Raw genomic sequence first — 24,581 nt, forward strand, 5'->3', positions numbered from 1 at the left:
ACACCACGTAGGATATCTTAGTGAGTGAGTAATCTTTGCTTAGTCCCCAGATCCCAGGGCTCTGTGGGGGTTTCTCAGCATCCACACACCAGTCAAATCACAGTAGTTGGGTTTGTCAATTTAATGTATTAGGGATCTGGGTATTGTTTCTATAAAAGGCATTCATTGCTGAAAAAAAATTTGAAAAACATGAATAAAATGTGTTAATTGCTTGGATTTGAATCCTGATTCTACCAATGTCTAGCTGTGTGGCATTCAGTAGTTCAACTCATCTTAGCTTCAAATTGTCTGTGGAATAAGGGTGGCTCAGATGGTAAAGAATCTGTCTGCAATGCAGGTAGACCTGGGTTTGATCCCTGGGTTGAGAAGATCCCTTGGAGAAGGAAATGGCAGCCCACTTCAGGATTCTTGCCTGGAGAATCCCATGGACAGAGGAGCCTGGCAGACCACAGTCCATGGGGTTGCAAGAGTCGGACACGACTTAGTGACTAAACCAACACCATCAGGAAGCTATACCTAGCTTTTTCAGAATGCACTGGCTTCAGGTTTTCAAGAGAGAAAGAGCTGAATCTGCAGAATCTTTTTAGGACGAGGCTTTGTAATGGAGAGGATGTACCTTAGCTTAAGTTCAATGGGCCAAAGACACCTACAGAGTCAGTCCAGATTCCAGGCGGATCAAGAGATAGGCTCTACCTTTTGATGGAAACAGCAGCAACACATTGAAGAGGAGTGTAGACATTTAATATCTGGAGCTCTTGTATTTTTTTGTTGTTGTATTTTTTCTTAATTATTTATTTTTAATTGAAGGATAATTACAATATTGTGTTGGTTTCTGCCATGTACCAACATGGCTCAGTCATAGGTATACATATGTCCCCTCCCTCTTGAGCCTCCTTCCCACCTCCCACCCCATCCCACCCCTCTAGGTTGTCACAGAGCCCCAGTTTGAGTTCCCCGAGGCATACAGCAAATTTCCACTGGCTATCTATTTTACATATGGTAGTGTATGTTTCCATGCTACTGTCTCCATTCATCCCATCCTCTCCTTCCTACTCCCCAAACCCCCGTGTCTGTAATTCTGTTCTCTATGTCTGCATCTCTGTTGCTGCCTTTGGGAATATACACTATGTTACACATACAGTCCTGATTCTTTCTCCTTATTTTCTCGATCTCATATAGCCCTTTCAAAACTTATTCAATAAGCATTTATTACATTCCTATTATATTCTGGCATAGTGCTAGAGGCTGGGAACAGATCAGCCACTGTCTTCAAGGAATTTTCTCTTTCGTATCTATAAAATCAGAGGAACAAGCTCTGAATGGGGTAGGAAGGGGGATAATGACAAGAGCATGGCAGGAAGGTTAGCAGTAGGAAGCCAGCAACATGGGAAGGTAGGCTGGAAGGGAAGTGGAATCACATCATTGGATTTTTCCCAAAATTGCCTATAAGGGAGAATTTTATTCTCCCAGCCGTAAACATAATTTGTCTTTTTTCAGGAGTAATCTGACTTCAAAGAAAGGGAAGGTCCGTGCTGGGAGTCTAAGAACTACTTAGTACTGCTGGGAAGTAGTTTTAATGTCCTGGAATACCTCCTAGAGAGAGGAAATATCCGATGTTAACCCAGAGCTACAGTAAGTCAAGCAAGGCCATCTGCCAGATTCAGGGTTAGTGCCAAGGTCGGCCATTCAGGCAAGCCTTCCTAGAGCAGTGTTGGGAGGATGTGGAGCCAGGGCAGCTCCGGAGCATGAGGGGCGGGAAGAGCCTCCTGACTGGCAATTCTCATTGGAGTAAACATACCATCTGTCACTTGTCTGGCCCATAGTTTACCACCCTGCCCCCCAAGTACCCCAGTGTGGGAGGAAAAACAGAAAACAGAGCCGGCTCTGTTCATTCCTTTGTTCTGTAGACATAGTTGGCAGGGTGCCACCCACTCAACTCCAAACCACCAGGGCTTAAAACAAGCACAGTCTCATAGTCTCTCAAATCTCATGCCTTATGTTGTATGAAGAAGGCCTGGGAAATGTACTGTCAGTTGGCACGATGGAGATTCAAGTGGGTTCATTCCTTTTTAAAAATGAGATTTAAAAACTCTGATGATGATAATTTACATAACCTTCTGTTTCCATAACATTCAATTGTGGAAGTTTTCAAGTTTACTGGACTTCCTTCATGAACCTTTACAATATTTTCCTGAGGCAGATGAATGACAAATAGCTTCATCACAGGTGCTCAGATGATCCACTCTACTGAATTATATTAAAAAAGACCTGGTGAGTTTTTTGATCTACATGTGCACTCGTGTCCCCCGCTCTGATATCAAGGTGCCCATCTCTTACTAAACAGCAGTTGCATTTTTCCACAGCCTTTCATAACATCTGCCAGTGCTACCCAAACAAATCCTGGAGTAATTAGGCAGCTCTAATGTAAATGTTTAATAGAGGCATGGGACTCTCCTCTGATTACTTCACTGCTGCAGAGAAACAGGACCTAATTTAACATTAAACCTGTAATTAGTGAATAGTGCTCTTCTGCTAGGGCAAACTCAGTCCTGTGCATTTTGATAATGACCTGTATTCAGAACTGAAATTAAACTAAGCTAGAAAAATCACACAATGCTACCTTAGGGTAGCACATGAAGTCCATCTCCTGGAGACAGTTCACAAAAAGTAAATCTGAATTGCTATGGACCAGAGTTGACTCTATTGGGGGAGCTGCAATTTTTTGTTTGTTTACCCTGGGACCTCCCACTCCTTTGGCTTATTTATATTTGTTGGTTGGTTGGTTTATTTACAAGACATTGTGGGGAATGTGAGTGGGTACCATATAGTCAATGCATTTCGTTTATTAAGAGAGCAAGGGTCTAAATAATACAAGTAGGCACTGATGCTCATCTTCAGTGGGCCTCTCCATTATAGAACAAAAAGACCTTTCATCTTTCATTTTTCAAGTAGAAGCAGCAGCTTTGGTCAGATGAATGTCTCCAAGTCTCTGGCTGTTTATTTCCAGGCATTACAGTCAGGGCTTTTGTTGATGATCGTGGCTGCAGGCTGAGCACTGAGCAGAGAGAAAATGGTGGCCCAAAAGAATGCATGCACCCCAGTGTTCATTACAGTGCTGTTTGCAATAATGACAACACACATGCCTGGGTGCTCAGTCGCTTCAGTTGTGTCTGACTCTTTGCGACCCTATGGACTGTAGCCTGCCAGGCTCCTTTGTCCACGGGATTCTCCAGGCAAGAATGCTGGAGTGGGTTGCCATGCCCTCCTCCAGGGGATCTTCTTAACCCAGGGATCGAACCCTGGTCTCCTGCATTGCAGGCAGATTCTTTACGCCACTGGGGAAGCCCAGGGACAACATGGAAGCAACCTAAATGTCTGTCAATGGAGGAATGGATCAAGAAGATGTGGTACATATATGCAATGGAATATTATTCAGCCTTAAAAAGAAGGAAATAATGCCATTTGCTGCAACATGAATAGACCTGCTGCTGCTGCTAAGTCGCTTCAGTCGTGTCCGACTCTGTGCAACCCCATAGACAGCAGCCCACCAGGCTCCCCCGTCCCTGGGATTCTCCAGGCAAGAACAATGGAGTGGGTTGCCATTTCCTTCTCCAATGCATGAACGTGAAAAGTGAAAGTGAAGTCGCTCAGTCATGTCCAACTCTTTGCGGCCCCATGGACTGCTGCCATACTGAGTGAAGTAAGTCAGACAGAGAAGAAGAAATCTTATAAGACATCCCTTATATGTGGAATCTGAAAAGAAATGATACAAATTAACTTAGAAAACAGAAACAGCTTTAAAGAACAAACTTATGGTTGCCATGGGGGAAGAATGAGGGTATGGGATAATTAGGGAGTTTGGGATGGACATGTACACTCTGCTATATTTAAAATGGATAACCAACAAAGCCCTACTGTATAGCACAGGGAGCTCAGCTCATTGTTATGTGGCAGTCTGGATGGGAGGGGGGTTTGGGGGAGAATGGATACATGTACATGTATGGCTGAGTCCCTTTGCTGTCCATCTGAAACTATCAGAACATTGGTAATAGGCTATACTCCAATACAAAATAAAGTTTTTTTTGTTTGTTTGTTTTTTTGTTTTAAGAAGGAAATCTCAATCCTATGGGAGAATATTGATCCATGAGCTAAAGTCATTGAGAAATGTAGGATGATGATCTGGGATCCACAGAGGACAGAAAAAATGAGGATTTACAAGCAGTATCATTTTTATCACATGGTCTTCAAAGCCAGAAAATTTTGGAGAAAAGAGAGGGAGAGCAAGAGTGGGCTTCCAGTCATGACTGGCAAGGAGGAAAAACAGGCATAATGGCTTTAGTTCCTTGATGGTGCTGGGGGATAGAAAAGTATACACTTCAGGATTTCAAAAACTTCCTCTTCATCCCCAAGGCATTAACATAGATATATTGTTGAAATTCACTATACATTGTATTTTCTGGAAATTATACCCCTGCTTTACCATCAGTTTTTGTTGTTGGTCTTTGTTTAATGACTTAATTAGCTAATTCTGTAAAATACATAACCTTTGTTATGTGCAACCACTGACATCTCTGCTCGGTTAACTTCATTTCAATCGCTTAGTTGTGTCTGACTCTTTGTGACCCCATGGACTGCAGCATGCCAGGCTTTCCTGTCTATCACCAACTCCCAGAGCTTGCTCAAATGCATGTCCATTGAGTTGGTGATGCCATCCAACCATCTCATGCTGTCATCCCCTTCTCCTCCTGCCTTCAATCTTTCCCAGCATCAGGGTCTTTTCCAATGAGTCAGTTCTTTGCATCAGATGGCCAAAGTATTGGAGTTTCAGCTTCAGCATCAGTCCTTCCAATGAATATTCAGGACTGATTTTCTTTAGGATTGACTGGTTTGATCTCCTTGCAGTCCAAGGGACTCTCAAGAGTCTTCACCAACACCATAGTTTAAAAGTATCAATTCTTCGGCGTTCAGCTTTCTTTATGGTTCAAGTCTCACATCCATGCATGACCATTGGAAAAACCATAGCTTTGACTAGATGGATTGCTTAACTTAGTGGTCAGCTAATGACTGATCAAAAACTTCCTTAAATTCTTTGAACCAATACATTTCCTGTCCTTTGCTAAGGGGCTTTGCATGTATGTTAGGGCATGATTTCATGCTTTAAATGGCAGTTTCCAACTGTGCCTTAGCTTTTGCTCTGGCTTTCAAACAATTTCAAAGCCCATACTAGAGCTTTCTCATGTCTTTCCTTGACGGGCTCACAGACTTACACATGCACATGGCTTTCTTGGGCTTCCCTTGCAGTTCAGTCAGTAAAGAATTTGCCTGCAATGCAAGAGGCCTGGGTTTGATTCCTGAGTTGAGAAGATCACCCTGGAGAAGGAAATGGCTACCCAATCCAATATTCTTGCCTGGAGAATCCTGTGGACAGAGGAGCCTGGTAGGTTCCTAGTCCATAGGGTTGCAAGAGTTGGACACGACTTAGCAACTAAACCATGGCTTTCTAGATTTCCATGTCAGAAATTTTCAAAGAATCTGCAGACATTTCATTCTCAAAACATTTTTTAGTGTTTTTTGGCTCACTTCTTTTCAATCTTACCTTTTTAAGCCATGATTTTAAAATAATTTCTCTGTAATAAAAAATGTAAAATAACATTTTTTGGATTTTTTTCCCCAGACATAAGTCATTCCAATAATGTGTGGTTGTTTTATAGACACATTTAATCATACTTTGCATGTATATATGACTAAGCTAAGTCGCTTCAGTCGTGTCCGACTCTGTGTGACCCCATAGACTGCAGCCCTCCAGGCTCCCCCGTCCCTGGCAAGAACACTGGAGTGGGTTGCCATTTCCTTCTCCAGTGCATGAAAGTGAAAAGCAAAAGTGAAGTCGCTCAGTCGTGTCTGACCCTCAGCGACCCCATGGACTGCAGCCTACCAGGCTCTGCTGTCCATGGGATTTTCCAGGCAAGAGTACTGGAGTCGGGTGCCATTGCCTTCGACTACATCCTATAAATATTAGCTTTTGTCTGTAAGGTCAGGTACCATATCTTATTTACCATTCTGTCTATAATCAGCTAGCACAGTGGCTGACAAATAGCTGTTCACTCAACAAATACACAGGGGCAAATTTGAGGACAGAAAATTTCTTTAAGGAGATCAGATGAATGATTGCTTCTTTAAGAAATGCCTAGACATTTTCATCCTTTCATGATTGGTGGTAACTGCAATGAGGGAAAAACAGCTTTTGTCAGTCCTATATTTGAAAAATCAAAGCTAAAATATACAATAGTGTATGTGATGCTCCTAACTGCTACTGACATATTCCATGTCAGTTCTTACATTTTACCATCCATCGTTTTCACAAGGTATTTCTGTGTATTTTGGAAGAAATTGTTTTCTGGTCAGCTCTGAGTATCTCAGCTCTAAACTGGGACTCTTCAACTGTCAGAGAATTAACATGTTTATGGAACTAATCTGTCAGTAATCTAGTGTACAAAATTTCTCTTGTTCCTCTGCCAAGCCTATGCATCATGCTTTTAGTTGAAAGTGTTTTGAAATTTGTACTTTATGCTTTGTCATTATTCAAACAGAAAAAACCCTTGTGTGGAAAATAGTAATATATATTTATTATGTGCTGTGCTGTGCTCAGTCGTGTCTGACTCTTTGCAACTCTATGGACTGTAGCCCACCAGACTCCTCTGTCCATGGAATTTTGCAGGCAAGGATACTGTTTGGTTGCCATTTTCTACTTCAGGGATCCCCCAACCCAGGGATCAAAGTAGCATCTCTTGCATTGGCAGATGGATTCTTTAGCACTGAGCCACCTGGGAAGCCATTTAATGATGCTCTTCCAATGAAATGAATGGATTTTTCAGATAATCTTTTTTTAATCCCCGTATTTACTTTCTAATTCAAAACTTGCATTTCTATTATATTCATGAAGGACATAAAAGAACTTACACATTAGCCTGTGAATCAACCTCAGAAAAGTGGTAAGTAAGGTTTTATACTTTTTTTAAACAAATGACTAATTTAACTTCAGGGAGAATCTAGCTTTATATTTGCATGAGAGATTTTCGTCATTATGGAAAACTATGAGAAAATGTACTTTCTTTGGTGCTGATATATTTGAATGTTAATTTTGAGTCCAGTTGTTGAATTGATGGAAAATGAACACACAAATATATATAATGCCGAGAAACTAAACATTTCATTTAAATCAGTGGCAGAAATATTCAACCCTGTTTTAGTGGAAATATCATGAAAATAAATCTGAATTCTGTAAATATTCTCCACTCATTTAAAGTCTTCCAGAATTAAAATTTCACAGAACTTCTATATCACGCAGTGTGTTCCTGCTAAGTTGCTTCAGTTGTGTCCGACTCTGTGTGACCCTATGTAGGCTGCCAGGCTCCTCTGTCCACGGGATTCTCCAGGCAAGAATACTGGATTGCCATTTCCTTCTTCAAGGGATCTTCCCAACCCAAGGATGGAACCAGCATCTCTTGCATTCAGGCAGATTCTTTACCATCTGAGCTACCAGGGAAGCCCCAATGGACAGTGTGGTTTATATGAAGTCTATAGAGGCTGTACAGTGCTTGGATCCAGAGAGATCTAAAACAAGAGAAGTTCAGTCATAGGACTGGCACCTTGCTTCCTCAGAAATAAAGCATGAAACCAACAGTCACATATTAACATTTGTTTTTGGATCAGGCTTTATGCCATTATCAAAGTAGACCACAACTTAATAACACTCAAACTAGATGGTTATTTAAGCAGGAAAAAAAAAATAGTTGCTTAACTTTATTTAAAAAACCAAGTGGTTTGTGGTTTATTTTTCTTTAGTTTTTCAGTTGATTATGATGACATTAATAATCCCAGCATGATTAGCAAATACCACTGAGAAATTTTTCTAGCCAAGAAAAAGAAGTTAGTTAATTTCTCCAATCCCATAACTTATTAAATGATGTGACAAATTTGTAGGAAAATGCCTTAGAGTGAATACTGATGTACTTCCCTTTTTCCAGTCCCCTTATTCAATGTATTTTTTTGGTGAAAGCTGTTGTTGTTTAGTCTCTCAGTCATATCTGAGACTCCATGAGACCCCATGGATTGTAGCCCACCAGGCTCCTCTGTCCATGCAATTCTCCAGGCAAGAACACTGTAGTGGGTTACTGATTCTTTCTCCAGGGGATCTTAACGGCCCAGGGATCAAACCCCCATCTCCTGCTTGGCAGCAAAATTCTTTACCTCTGAGCCGCCTGAAAAGCCTGTGGTGAAGATTACATTTCTCAATAGCAGAGAGACTGTGAACACAGAGGTTAGGTGCACAGACTTGGAAGCCATACTACCTGGGTTTAAAACCTAGCTTGGCTATGAAGTACCTGTGTGACATTGCAAGTCACTCAACTTCTTTTTTTAAAAATTATATTTATTTATTTTTAATTGATTATTATTTTACAATGTTGGTTTGATTTCTGTCAACTTCTTCATTTTAGTTTCTTCATCTGTAAAATGTAAAATACTAGTGATGACCTCATAGAGTTGGTAGAAGGCTAAGCAAAATAATGTATGTTAAGCACTTTGAGCAGTGCCTGGCATAAAATGTGCTATATGTGTCTGCCAATATTATTAGGTATGATTACTTCCAGCATCTATTTGGCTTCCCAGGTGGCACCAGTGTTAAAGAATCTGCCTGCCAATGCAGGAGACTCGGATTGGATCCCTGGGTCTGGAAGATCCCCTGGAGAAGGAAATGGCAACCCACTCCAGTATTCTCGCCTGGGAAATCCCATGCACAGAGGAGCCTGGTGGGCTACAGTCCATGGGCCTCAAAAGAGTTGGACATGACTGAGCATGCACATATACACTAGCATCTATTTACTGCTTTTGATTCTGACAGACTTCAAAACACAGCAAACAATTTTAAATGCATATATATCCTGCAAAGCATTTGAAGAATTTTAATAAAAATACTTCCCATTATTTCTAAAAAGTCTTTCTATTCCAAATATTCAATTTTGTAGATAGAGACACAAGAGAACAGACATTAATAATTATTCTACTTTCACACATGACCTTCTTTGAGCCACTTTGCAGTATTCCCAGTGAAAGAACTGAGTGTAATTGGGCCACCAGCTCTGTAGACTTCTGCTAAACTAGCTATCTGAAAGGTCATGTCTTGTTGAAAGTATCTTAGAACACCTGAGAGGCGATTTCCTGGTTTAGAATTAGAGAAATTAATTAGGACAAATGTTCTTATTAATTTGGAAATGAAATTGAGTTATTTGGAGATCTAAAACTAGACACACACCTTTGGGAAAACATCTATGAACTGGCTGAGTTCAGCCTTGTGTGAAGCATATTTGAATAAAGTGTTTTAAGAAAGCAGATGTGAAAAATTAAATTGGGCATAGTATGAAGAGTGAAGGGTCAAAGAGACCAAAAGTAATGGATGCTGCATGTCATATGGGAAAGAAATCCAGTGAACCACAAACCAGCAAAAGCAGTGAAATGTTTGTTCCCTTTAGTTTTTGAAGACAATGGAGAAAAATATAAGCCACTGGTTGATAATTTCACAGTGTAACATTCCATGCAAATCATTAGAAAACTTCCAACTACAAGAAGAGATTATCCCCAAGCAGAGATAATGGCAAAGAAAACATAACTGCTTGAATTGTAAGACGCTCCTGGTGGCTCAGTGGTAAAGAATTTGCCTGTCAGTGCAGGAGATGGAGATTTGATCCCTGGGATGGGAAGATTCCCTGGAGAAGGAAATGGGAACCCACTCCAGTATTCTCATCTGGAAAATCCCATGGACAGAGGAGTCTGGTAGACTAGAGTCCATGGGATCTCAAACAACAACAACCACTACTTCAGAAAGGAGGGCCATATAAATTGTGGTTGGGATGGACAATGACCAAGCAGCAACTTCAGTTTGACATAAGGAAAGCAAAAAATTGTGCACTGGGGTTGGACTAAAACAGGATTCTGAGCCTCTCTCTGTCTTTCACTTCGCTTCAGTAGCTTCTGTCCTCAAGGCTTCAGGGAAGAGACAGCACCTGTTTCTCAAGAAGGGACGTGGTCCTGGTGGATGCTATTGCTTGTCCTGGTGATGACGGTGATGTTCTTCGGGGTGCTGACTGGGTAATGGTGGGCGGATCTGAAAATCCAGATTATCTTCCTGCTTCTGTAGAACAAACTAGAGACCACTGGCGTGAGGGAAAAAGAAGTGGACCCTGCAGATTCTTTCTTAAATTTCCCTTCCATCAGATTTAAAGGCTGAATTTGAAAATATATAAGGTTCCTTGTATGTTTGTGTGCTTAATATATCGTTTAATGAAGGCAAATTATTATTCTTGAACATGTTTTTTGTTCTTGTTTTGAATGAAACAAAACACCATTTTGAAAAAGAAACTGCCGAGTTTTTTCTTTTGTCTTTTTCAATGCTTACACTTACTTGTGGCAAACAGTAGGGGTCAGACAAAGAATAGCTGTATTTTTCCAGCTGAGTTCAAACTTCAGTTGTCATTGACCTTCCTGGTGTAAAGATTCTAAACTCAGCCAAATCATGTGTGCTGTGGATATGTAGACATGATTTTTTTTTAAAGATGAAGTCACTTGACTTCATTTAACTAAAATCGATGAGAATATCACAGTTTTGAAAAATACAGTGACCTGATCATTGTGAGAAAGCTCCACTAGACCAGAGCAAAAGTTATTCTTGCTTAGTTGTAAATGTAGCATTACGTGGGAAATGTAACAGCAGAAATACTGGCTTAGGGAGCTGGGAACACATGGCAGATGTGTCCCACAGGGTTCTTTTTTATCATTTAGCACAAACAAGCTATGCTTGTTTCAGCAGTGGGATGAAGTGTTCTAAAGGGCGGTGTCTCGGAGCAGAGAGTGGAAAGCACCAAGTAAACCACTGAGGCCAACTCAAAGACTGGAAGAATATTTAAAATTTTTTTTTCCTGGAGTATAGCCGATTACGGGCTTCCCTGGTGGGTCAGTAGGTAAAAAATATGTCTGCAATGTGGGAGACCCAAGTTCAATCTCTGCATCTGAAAAGCCCCTCAAGAAGGGAATGGCAACCCATTACCAGTATTCTTGCCTGGAAAATCCTATGGACAAAGGAACCTGGTGGGTTACAGTCCATAGGGTTGCAAAGAGTTGGACCTAACTGAGCACATACCCACATGGCCCATTAGCAGTGTTGTGATAGATTCAGGTGAGCAGCAAAAGGACTCAGTCATATATATACATGTTCCTATTTTCCCCCAAACTCCCCTCCCATCCAGGCTGCCACATAACACTGGGTGGAGTTCCCTGTGTTATACAATATGTCCTTGTTTGTTATCCATTTGAAATATAGCGACGTGTACATGTCAATCCCAAACTCCCTAACTATCCGTTCTCCCCATCCTTCCCTCCAGCAACCATAAGTTCGTTCTTGAAGTCTGGGAATGAGTGGAGAATTAAAAAAAATAATGCTCTTGATGTCAATGGCAACACAGTAAAGATATTTACCTTTTAAACTCTTATAATAGGTAAATTCCACATGATTTCAGACACAGGACAAAACTTACTCAATGAGCATTTTATTAAAAAAGCAACGTTTTCAAGATGGACAGAGTTGCATCATCAATAGAAATTCTTTAAAAGATTTAAAAGACGATGGGTGAATATGAGAAGTCTTTTCTTTGTCAGTGTGCCCAAAAGTAGGCAAGGAAGGCTAACTGTACACTCAGGAATTGTTGTTCAGTCACTAAGTTGTGTCTGACTCTTTGTGACCCTGTGGACTGTAGCATGCAAGGATTCCCTGTCTTTCACCATCTCCCAGAGCTTGCTCAAATTCATGTCCATTGAGCCTGTGATGTCATCCAACCATCTCATCCTCTGTCTCCCCCTTCTCCTTCTGCCCTCAATCTTTCCCAGCATCAGGGTCTTTTCCAGTGAGTCAGCCCTTCGTATCAGGTGGCCAAAGTACTGGAGCTTCAGCTTCAGCATTGGTCCTTCCAATGAATATTTCAGGGTTGTTTTCCTTTAGGACTGGTTTGATTTCCTTGCTGTCCAAGGGACTCTGAAGAGTCTTCCCTAGCACCACAATTTGAAAGCATTAATTCTTCAGTGCTCAGCTATACTTCATCATAGTTTTTTTTTTTTTTTTTTTTGCTCTAACCCTTTGAATGATTTTTTTAAACTATAATTTTGCAGTTAAACAAGGATTTAATTAGAATTACACTTCGAATTTGCAATGATTTCCTTTAAGGAAAGACTTTCCCCATCTTTGCCACATTTAATGTACTAAATGCTCCATGTACTTAAACTTTTTTTTCAAGTGTGCTGCATTTTTGCAATCTTTATAATCAAAGAACCTGGGTCTTTGCTAAGGAAGCACATTTGCTCAGTGCATGATAAATGCTGATCTAGAACACTGTAGACTTTTCTTCACAACTGATATGATGTCATTTTCCTCAACTTAGCATATTGATTTATGGTTCCTATCTTAAAATCACAGGCCTGGGAAGCACCTTGAGAAGCAACTATATTCAGTTCCCCTGACTCCACAGAGAACCAAAGAACTTGGCATGGAGAGATCCTACGATTGTCTTCAGAAGCCCTGTGTTTAATAATCCATAAGATTCTCAGAAAAGTTTTGTTATATCATGTTAAATTACCAGTGGTGCATAGATTTTGAGTTTCAATCCTAAGTAACTGGAATAAATTACTTTTTCTAACAAAACAGACATCCACATAGGATCTGAAGAAGTGCTGTCTATGTGAAACAAACTGAAAATATTACTTTTCTGGGCCGGAGCAAGAGATTTTCAGTCAAGTGCCCCCAACTCCATAAAGTGTCTATGCGGCAGTAAGCTGGACAATTTACATCACATGATCTGAGATGCAACCCTCTTGGACTTGCATAAGTAATATTAGCAATAGGACTGAAACTGACAATACAATATAAACTATGACCTGGAGTCAGACACACTGGCAGGGTGATGGGTCAGGCAAACAGACAGCAATTTTAAGCTCATCTTAGCAAGTACTCTGAGTCCCAGCAGACATACCCAGGCTCAGCCAAGCTCCCCCACCCACGTACTCCTGTAAGTCATTTCCAGAGCAAGACCTTCTTTTGTCTGCTTATTCTCTAGATGCTAGTTTGCCTGATATTTGACCTTGACACATCTGATGATTTCTGATAGTGGATAGTCAAATGTTTACAGAACAGGCAGAAACTAGACTGAATTGCCTGGTGGTTCAGGGAACGATGTCATTCATTTCTACTCCATCAAAGGTGGAGAATAAGATGGGATAAAGGATGGTGGTCTATACTTTGCCAACAAAGGTTTGTTTAGTCAAGGCTATGGTTTTTCCTGTGGTCATGTATGGATATGAGAGTTGGACTGTGAAGAAGGCTGAGCGCTGAAGAATTGATGCTTTTGAACTGTGGTGTTGGAGAAGACTCTTGAGAGTCCCTTGGACTGTAAGGAGATCCAACCAGTCCATTCTGAAGGAGATCAGCCCTGGGATTTCTTTGGAAGGAATGATGCTAAAGTTGAAACTCCAGTACTTTGGCCACCTCATGCAAAGAGTTGACTCATTGGAAAAGATTCTGATGCTGGGAGGGACTGGGGGCAAGAGGAGAAGGTGACGACAGAGGATGAGATGGCTGGATGGCATCACTGACTCGATGGATGTGAGTCTCAGTGAACTGTGGGAGTTGGTGATGGACAGGGAGGCCTGGCGTGCTGCGATTCATGGGGTCACAAAGAGTCGGACACGACTGAGCGACTGATCTGATCTGATCTGATGGTCTTCTGGTACTCACGTATGGATGTGAGAGGTGGACCATAGAGAAGGCTGACCACCGAAAAATTGCTTTCAAATTGTGCTAGAAAAGACTCTTGAGAATCCTTGGACAGCAAGGAGATCAAACCAATCAATCCTAAAGTAAGTCAACTCTGAATATTCAATGGAAGGACTGATGCTGAAGCTCCAGTATATTGTCCACCTGTTTGGAAGAACTGACTCATTGGAAAAGACCCTGATGCTGGGAAAGATTGAGGGCGGAAGGACAAGAGGGCAGCAGAGGATGAGATGAGTGGAAAGCATCATTGACTCAATGGCCATGAACCTGGTCAAACTCTGGAAGATAGTGAGGGACAGGGAGGCCTGGCATGCTGCAGTCCATAGGGTCACAAAGAGTTGGACATGGCTTAGAGACTGAACAACAAAAAGGATCATGGACAGCCCATGGAGCAGTGGCCACAGAACATGCAATAGACCAGTTGTGAAGAGTAACAAACTTTTATTGTCCTAAACCATTGAGATGTTAGGTTGTTGCTGCCCACTATATGATAACCCCTTCTGACCAACGCAATATTGGCTCCCAATATGGAAGTGTTGCATTCTGCTTTTCTAACTTCCCATGATGTCATTAGTATTCTCTGCATCTTACAATATTTAAAAATAATCATCTTTTTGAAAGTGAAGTTATAGAAGATAATAATCCTTCAGGGAGATGCATCATTATTTATTTAATTAATTTCTTATGGTCAATTGGGGCTTCTCAGGTGGCTCAAATGGTAAAGAATCTGCCTGAAATGTGGGAGACCTGGATTTGGACCCTGGGTCAGGAAGATCCCCTGGAGAAAGAAATGGCAACCCACTCCAATATTCTTGCCTGGAGAATCCCATGGACAGGAGTCTTGAGGGCTACAGTCCATAGGGTTACAAAGAGTTGGACACAACTGAGCAATTAACACTTTCACTTATGGTCTATTGTTTACACCTTTACATATCTCCCCTGCTTTTATTTAAATAATATTGAAAATATGTAGATCCATTGAATTTCTTCAGATTGATTTCCATGAGGGGAGGTTTACTAATTTCTTTATTAAATGACAAATTAACATATATTTCTTCATGGTCAAACCTTTACGTGGACTGAATCAACTTAGAGCATGATAAAAAATAATTTTAAATTGGGATTATAAGAAATATAGTTCATAATGCATGGTATAGGAGTACTTGCCCTTTGGACCAGTTCTTCTGAATATCAGCTATGGAGATTAGAGTAGTTGGCATATAATGTCCCTTCAACTCAAGTGTTTTATTTATTTGGAGCTGAAAGTCCTTCAAGACACAGGCAAGCATCGTGTTGGTTACCCCAGAAGCCACCCTACGGGAGCTTTTCCTCCAGGCTCCCTGCTGAACATCAGTGTGAATAAACTCTGTACAGTCTGCTTCTTGAGAGTTCAAAGCCAACTTTATGTCAAGATAAAATACCCTTTCCAGTTTTCTTTGATATTCTACCTGCTGAAATAATTTCTTAGTATTAATTATCAAATTAAAAATGAAGCAACATTTGGTTTTGAACTATTCGAACATGCTGACATTCATCTCTAAGGAACTGAGGACCTGGTCTCTTTACTCCAGAGATTTCTCATCCACTGTCAAAATGCCACTTCCTCAAAAACAAGATCTTAAATGTGGATTTATGGAGAAATGTTTCAGTGTGGCAACTGAACATTAAAAGTAGTTTCATCATATATATCAGAAAATGATATTTTGGCTAGAAAATCATTGGTACCCTAGTAAAATAAGGTAGCTGATGAGAAAATGTAGAATATAGACATCATTTGAGTAGTAATTTTATCTGTCTTTTTCTCTGCTATGTCCCACTGCCTAGCACTTCCTAAGTGCTCAAACAAAATATGTTAAGTGAGTCAATAATTGAGTGAATGAAAGAAATCCTAAACCTGTATTTTCAGGACATAATGGCTAGTGCCTTCCTACACTAAAACAACTTTGTCTGATGTTTACTAATAACTTTGATAAATGAGAGTCCCAAATTATCTGTGAGCTGGTCTGCTTAGAAGTTCCTAAATAATTATATGGGGTGCTTGGTCGTGTCTGACTCTTTGCGGCTCCATGTATGGTAGCCCACCAGACTCCTCTGCCTATGGAATTTTCCAGGCAAGAATACTGGGATGGTATGCCATTTTCTCCTCCAGGGGATCTTCCTGACCCAGAGATTGAACCTGTAGCCCTTAAGTCTCCTGCATTGGCAGGTGGATTTTTTTTTTACCACTCACACCACTGGGAAGCCCAATTATGTGGGGGATATTATGCAAATTCAAAGTCACTAATTCTTCAAATATAAATATCAAATTTCTATAAAAAGAGATAGCATTCTTCAAGATTAATAATTATAAAATAAGGGCATTTTAAAAGGCTTTGTACTGATGCTTAAGCTCAGGAGATTAAAGAACTTGATAATTATCTACTAATGCTTCCTAGTGCCTGATAAATTCTAACAGAGTAATTAACAATATGCTCTAATATACTTAAGGATAAGACATGATGGACAAGAAATTTCCAGGCAATTATTCTTCTCTGGTTTGGTTAGAAGGTACTAGGCAGATAAAGGAACCATTTAATCATGCAAGAAAAGTACCCATTTACTGAAAAAGGGCTGCTAGAGACTTTTATCAAGACTCTCAAAATATAAAAAGACAGTTTAAATAGAGAAAGGCAAACAACTGACATCCAGCACAATTGACATGTCTTTAGAGATGACAAAGTAAAGAGATCTCTGGCCACTTATTATATAAAAGTGTGGAAATACAGAAGTTCCTACTTAAAAATTTCCCTTTATTGCATGCTTATTTTCTTCAACTTGCTAAATTCACATTTATATCATATCCACTCGTTCTCAGCTTAAACTACAACCATACTTTTAACCTCGCCTGTTTCCAAGTTATAGATATGACTCCACATCCCTTTCGATGCCTCTTTTTATGTTCATATTTGATCAAGAGTTTGATCTGTGCCGAGCCGGAATGGCTTGAAGGACGCACTTGACAGTTACAGTCCACTGGTAGCTGGAAGTGGTGGAGTTTCAGACTCTAATGCCAGCCAGGCCTGGGCTGGAATCCTGGCCCAGACAGCCCTGGGTGCACTGGAACAACATCTGCCAACTCTGGTCTATAAATGTAGGCAACCGTAGCACCAATATTGAAGAGCTGTGATGGAGAAGAAGTGAGATCATGGTGGAGGTACCAGCAACTCATGCCTCACAGGACGGTAAGCGTTTTCAATGTATTATCCCGCTTCATCCTCACAACAGCCTAGAAAATCAGAACTACTGTCACCCCTACTCTCAGAAGCAGAAACCGAGGCAAGATGACTGACTGAGACATAATGAGAACCTCATACGCATTATTATTTTTGTTGGTATGCATGGAGGACTTTTATGTATTACTTGACTAAAAACATACTAAGGATCAACCAGCGTTACATTGAATCTGAAACTAGGTTGAAGACTTTATGTGAGTTTCTAAATTAATTCTCACATCATTCTTTGGCAGTACCACAGTCACCTGCATTTTGCAAATGAGCAAACTGAAGTTTAAAGAGGTTAAGTTACACATCTGAGGTATGAGAAGTAGAAAGCAAAAGAAGGGCCAAGATGAAAACCCAAGATGCAGAGGTAACCTGTGCTAGGGACGTCCCTGGTGGTCCAGTGGTTAAGAATCTGCCTGGCAGTGCAGGGGTCACAGGTTCTATCCCTGGTCGGGGAACTAAGATCCCACATGCCATGGAGCAACTAAGTCTGAACTCGGAAACTGTTGAGCCGGAGCCCCACAACTAGAGGGTCTGTGCCCCAGTGAAAAATCCTGCAAGATGCAACAAAGACCCCATGTGCAGCAACTAAGACCTGAGGCTGCCAAATAAATAAATAAATAAACTTTAAAAAAAGGAAAGCAACCTGTGCTAGTCTACACTAACTCAAGCTTATTACCTAATATCCAGATAGTAAGCAAGGGGAAGTGTTAAATAAACAAAAGGAAGTGGATTTGACAGAGGTAGATTGTGGAATAAAAAGAAAAAGAGCATTCAGTGACTGTAATTCAATTCAGCATGTACACATTAATCTAATAATACTATGTCAAGCACTTGGGGCATAGAAAGTAATATGATATTTAATTGACTCTAACATGCCACCATTTGTGATGTGTATTAGTTTACTTTCAATTAAGGAAAAGAGTGCTGAGAGTAGTGGGAGACCCTGCTTAAAGTTGAGACGAATGTTATAAACTTGGTATAAGAGTAAAGAAGAAATAAGCCTGACAGAAAAGCACAGGGGAAGTTACATGTCTCAATCTTACCACTGGGCAAGGGAAGAAAATAAATCTCACTTGAAAAGGTAAGCTTGGTCTTCACTCATCTATGTGGTTTGAATATACACTGTAGGTTTAATCTAAAGTATTTTGGGGCTTCCCTGGTGACTCAGGTTGTAAAGAATCTGCCTGAAATGCAGGAGACCTGGGTTCAATCCCTGGGTCAGGAAGTTCCCCTCGAGGAGGAAATTGCTACCCACTCCAGCATTCTTGCCTGGGAAATCCCATGGACAGAAGAGCCTGGAGGGCTCCAGTCCATGGGGTCGTAAAGAGTTAGACAAGACTAACACACAAACACACACAAAGTAGTTCCAGATTGGTAATATCTGACAGAAGCAGACTCAAACACTCTCTACAAGAACACACTGCCACTCAATCCTAAGATGATTGAACCTCCATTTATTGTAAAATGCATTCTGATTGCAGAGTTGTTGAAATGAGGGGAAAAACTCAGAAAAGATGAAAGAGGATATGACATGTACTTTCTACCTTTAAAGAGCTTAGAAACATCTGATCTCATTATGATTAACAAGATAAAACACAAACAACAGCAGAAGTTATTAAATCAGAGTGCAGAATAAGTGTTACAGATGTGCAGCAAAATGAGAATTCAAAATTGACAAACATCTGGCAGAGGAATGAGGTGGGAAGTCTTCACGGGCGGGTGGGACTCAACCTGGCTCTTGATTTCTGGGCTGGATTTGGATGGGGAGGGAAGGCATAAAACGAGGTGTGGGGTGAGATTAAATTATAGTATTCAGTATTTTTAGATTGGAGGAAATAAGGAGATCAGTCTAGTTGAAATGGGGAACTTGTACTGGGCAGGTAAGTTTTGAGAGTCCTGTTGAGAAGATATCATAGAAGATTTGTAAGAGGAGACTTATGGTCTTCCCTAATGGCTCAGTGGTAAAGAATCTGCCTGCCATTGCAGGAGACATAGGTTTGATCCCTGTTCAGGGAAGAGGCCACATCCTTGGAGCAGGTAAGCTCATGCACTGTAACTGCTGAGCCTGTGCTCCAGAGCCTGCGAGCTGCAACTACCAAAGCCCGTGTGCCTAGAGCCCTTGCTCTGCAACAAGGGAAGTCACTGCAAAGAGAGTACCCCAACTAGAGAGTACTCCAACCACACACAGTAACTGGAGAGTAGCCGTCACTCACCTCAAATAGAGAAAAGCTCGAGTAGCGACGAAGACCCAGCATAACCAAAAATAAATAAATAAATAAAATTATATATATATATATATATAAAAGAGGCAACTTCAGTAAGGAATTAAGAATGGAAATGACATCATTCATTCATGTATTCAGAGCCACTTGATCAACCAACTACCCAATCAACAAACCTTAAACAGACTCTTTCATGCCAGGTACTGTTCTGAGAGCTAAATATGAAATGATGGATGAGACAGTGTGAAAAAAAATGAAAGTGTTAGTTGCTCAGTCGAATACAACTCTTTGCAACTCCATGGACTGTAGCCCACCAGGCTGCTCTGTCCATAGGATTCTCCAAGCAAGAATACTGGAGTGGGTTGGCCTTCCCTCCTCCAGAGGATCTTCCTGCTCCAGGGATTGAACCCGGGTCTCCTGAACTGCAGGCAGATTGTTTTTTGTTTTTTTTTTTTTAACAATTTGAGCCACCAAGGAAGCCCATGAGACAGTATCCTGTTCTTAATTTACAGTCATTTAGCAGAAGAGCCAAGTGAACAATTGGGATTATACCACAGTATGTCTTATAATAGCTGTAATTTATCCAACAACAATTATTTCCGAGGTCCCAGGTAGATAACTTATATCTTACATATTATATTTTAAAAGCAAGAATATATTTATTTTAAAGGCAGTTTGTCATGGCAGCAATAAAAATCCAACACATTCTGTCTGATCAATTTTGCTTCCTTCATCCCTCAGGCATGTTGATTCTGAAAACATTTCCCAATCAACTTCAGGCAGCAAATCTCTACCTCAGTGTCTTGTTTCTATGGGACGTGACCTATGACACTAACAAATATTTGACTCTTTCATATTTTTTTCTACTTGAAATATCAATCTCACGTTCACGGAATCACTAGTGGTATTGAGATGGAGCAGGACCCCATGGTCTTTCCCCCTCTAATACCTTCAGCTTGCCTTTTGCCTGTGAAAAAAAATTCAGCCAAAGAGTAAGTTAAATAAGAAAAGTGAGAAAATGCAAAAGCAAAGCAGAACAGTCCAACAAGACTAGTAGTTTAGTCATGAAGCAAACTGAGGACTTCAGTTTCTCCTCAAGGGCTGTAGATAATCTGAGCTGTCTCAAAGACACTGAAACCCCCATCTGGTGGAAGAAGTAATTATATGATGACCAGACTGTAATCATGACTTAACCTGCCACAATTCTGATAATCAGCCTCGAGGAAATGGGAACAAACCAACTCTGGAACTGAAGACTGACTGTACCTAAAACAGTCAAGCTGATGTTGGTCAGACCACCAATCAGCAATTTGAAGATGACTGTCAGAGCTGACTGTGCTGTTTCTGCATGTAGCCCCCTCACTGTCTGTAAGAGCTCTTGCCCCCTGATCATCACAGGGGGTGGGGTGGGGGTGGCAGTTGGACTTTGGACAAGTGATCACCTTCCCCCCAGCATCCAAAATAAAGCAAACTTTCCTTTCCATCAACCTTACCTTCTTATTGGCTTTTGAGAGGAGAGCAACCAGACTCCACTTTTGGTTGCAGTCTTGCAGATAAAAGTCAGCTTAAGGGCATGAGATTGTGCAGCTTTATTTGCAAATGTGTAGCTTGGCTAGATCAGGTTAGCTTTTGAGGGACGGTGGCCAAGAATGTGATGGGACAGGTGGAGACTGGCATATAGAGAGTCAGGGAAATGGAAGACCCAGTGCAGCTTTCAGGGAGACTCAGGCAAGCACTGTGGGCCATTCAGTTGGGGAGAATCTGTTCAGCAGGTTTTAGGACCCCAGTCCAGAAGACTGGTAGGCAGAAGATTAAGAACGAAAGGACCAGGGCCATAAGTACACTAAGTCCCCTACATACGAATGCCTTGCATTCTGAGAGTGTGTTCCTAAGTCCAATTTGTTCATAAGTGCAAGTTAGACTGGCTATCCAATTAACACAACCAGCTATATGCTGCTGCTGCTGCTAAGTCGCTTCAGTCGTGTCCAACTCTGTGCGACTCCGTAGATGGCAGCCCACCAGGCTCCGCCGTCCCTGGGATTCTCTAGGCAAGATCACTGGAGTGGGTTGCCATTTCCTTCTCCAATAACCAGCTATATAGTACTGTACTATAGTGGTTTATACTTTTTGCACAAGTAATATCTAAAAATTAAATGCAAAAAATAAAGAAAGCATTTTAAATCTTACAGTTCAGTACCTTGTGAAGTACAGTAGTACAATACAACAGCTGGCACACAGGAGCAGGCACTGAGTGAGCAGGCAAGAAGGACTGGAGGAGGGAGGGAAGGTGGAGAAGACAGAGCTGAAGAATCGCCAGCAGGAGATGGAAGGCAAGCTGCAATGTCACTCACGCCTGGCCTTGAAGGAACACACGTGCGCATCTTTGAAAGTTCTAAACTTGAAGGTTCATATGTAGAGGACTCAATGAATTGATGCTTTTGAACTGTGGTACTGGAGAAGACTCTTGAGAGTTCCTTGGACAGCAAGGAGATCAAACCAGTCAAGCCTAAAGGAAATCAGTCCTGAATATTCACTGGAAGGACTGATGCTGAAGGTGAAGCTCCAATACTTTGGCCACCTGATGCAAAGACTGAAAAGACCCTGATGCTGGGAAAGATTGAGGGCAAGAGGAGAAGAGGGCAACAGAGAAGGAGCGAGATGGTTGGATGGCATTACCGACTCAATGGACATGAGTTTGAGCAAACTTTGGAAGGTGGTGAAGGGCAAGAAAGCCTGGTGCGCTGCACTCCATGGGATCACAAAGAGTTGGATATAGCGACTGAACAACAGTGTAGAGGACTTACTGTACTGAGGCTGGCGTGAAAGAGGCAATTAATAAACGTGCATTCCTGCTTCTGTCCCCATGTGGATACCTGAGAAACTCCTCGGTTTCCTGGGACTCTTTCTCAGAGTATAATTTCCACTGAGCAGCAGGAAAAAGTACTTTTTTCTGTGTGGGTGCTTTAAAGCAACTAAAGCTATTATTGAAAGCAAGAGGAAAAAATTCAAACAAATTGTCTCCTCTCTAATTTAAAAACAAATCCAAAATAACAAGGCCCAGATGTACATCTGAATGTAACTACAGGGAAAACAAAATGTGGTCATCGTTACCACCTGTCAAGGAAATGCGTGTATGTGGAAAAGGGGATAAAAGCTACCATTAGCATCACCGAGGCTGCACTGGGGACCTGGGAGACACGGGAAATGCATTACCACAAAATGGGCTCATTTGAGCACTTTTCTTCAGATGGCAGGAGGCTTTTTCACATTAGTGCATGTTGAGGCTCACAGCCCTCGGAGGCATCGCGAACAGAGTCATCCAATACCAAATGGACTACAGTGAGAGCCTAATTACCTGCATCCATGTTGTGAACTCGTCTCAACACTCGAATTTTCCCAGCCCCTGGGAGAAGGACGGTGGCTGTGACAGTTACTCAAAAAGGCCCAGAGAAGAGATGAACACCAGGCTTTCTTCTCCACGCCATCTGTTTACAGCATGGCTCACTCCCTGTTGTGTATCCTACTTGTAGTGTTGTAAGTGACCACCACCTGACAGGCCGAAAGCACCTTTACACGAAGCTCTGAGTTTTATGACCTTATTTATTTTTTAATTGATTAATATAACTTTTTGGAGGGGTTGCGCTGTGCCCTTGCAGCTGTGAGGGCTTTTCTCTTGCTGCAGCGAGTATGGGCTATTCTCTAGCTTCAGAGTGCCAGCTTCTCATTGCAGTGGCTTCTTTTGTGGAGCAGGGCTTTAGCGCACAGGCTCAGTAGTTGTGGCCCATGGGCTTAGTTGCTCCTCGGCATGTGGGGTCTCCTGGATCAGGGATCGAACTGGCATCTCCTGCATTGGCAGGCAGATTCTCTACCACTGAGCCACCAGGGAAGTCCTATGACTTTATTTTTTTTAATTTAATATCCTGCACCATGTTGCAACATGTATAGCACATTGGACTTCTAGTAATACCAGCAGAAAGAAAGGAAGCACAAGAGAATTAGAAAGACAGAGAGAAATCCCCAATGACATCATAACCCTAGGGATCAAGCTGTAGGTGTCTAATGATGGATCCATATATGCACATCTCAGTTATATAAGCAAATATATTCTTATTTACTGCTTAGGTCAGAAGAGTTTTTTTTTTTTTTTTTTCAATATGGTAATGCAGAAACTGCTTGGAAAATCCCATGAATGGAGGAGCCTAGTGGGCTACAGTCCATGGGGTTGCTAGGAGTCTGACACAACTGAGTGACTTCACTTTCACTTTTCACTTTCATGCATTGAAGAAGGAAATGGCAACCCACTCCAGTGTTCTTGTCTTGAGAATCCCAGGGACGGGCGAGCCTGGTGGGCTGCCATCTATGGGGTCGCACAGAGTTGGACATGACTGAAGTGACTTAGCAGCAGCAGCAGCAATGCAGAAACATGCTATATCCTGTACTTCCTGGTGTTTTATTTGAGTAGATACCTATTTTTTAAAAATCCTTTTTAATAAACTCATTCAGAAATGAGTAGAAATTTCCAAGCTCATATTCATATTTAGTGTTACAATGTCACTGTAAGCAATATTTTTAGAAAAGATTCTAAACAGGCTTCTAGTATCACAATCTTATTTATCTGTACTATCAAATCAATATAATCTTGGTGCTAAAACTTCCATTTTACATAGTTTTACGCAATTTAATGTTAATATTTTGGCCACCTGATGCAAAGAACCAACTCATTGGAAAAGACCCCGATGCTGGGAAAGTTTGAAGGCAGGAAAAGGGGATGACAGAGGAAGAGATGGTTGGATGGCATCACTGACTCAGTGGACATGGGTTTGAGCAAGCTCCAGGAGATAGTGAAGGACAGGAAGCCTGGCGTGCAGGAGTCCCTGGGATCACAAAGAGTCAGACAGGACTGAGTGACTGAACAACAGCAATGTTAAACCACCGTGAAGAACAGCTGAAGGAAAGAATGGAATACTGTTGGGCATAGAAAGATTTCTTAAGAGTACCTAGCTGCCAGATAAGCTCTCCAAAAAAGAAAAAAGAAAAAGAAAGAAAGAAAAAAAGAAAGAAAGAAAAACCAAAATAAAAAACTCCTGTTCACCAGGTGAAGTAGGATGCCAGGAAGCCCAAGGGCATTTGGCATTATGCAAATTTGGTTGAGCTCTTTCTACCAGTCCCACATAGATTTAACATTTCAAATTTCCTGAGAATGAAGGCAGCACATGAACAATT

This window comes from Bos indicus, chromosome 14, assembly GCF_029378745.1.
Source record: "Bos indicus isolate NIAB-ARS_2022 breed Sahiwal x Tharparkar chromosome 14, NIAB-ARS_B.indTharparkar_mat_pri_1.0, whole genome shotgun sequence".
NCBI lineage: Eukaryota > Metazoa > Chordata > Mammalia > Artiodactyla > Bovidae > Bos > Bos indicus.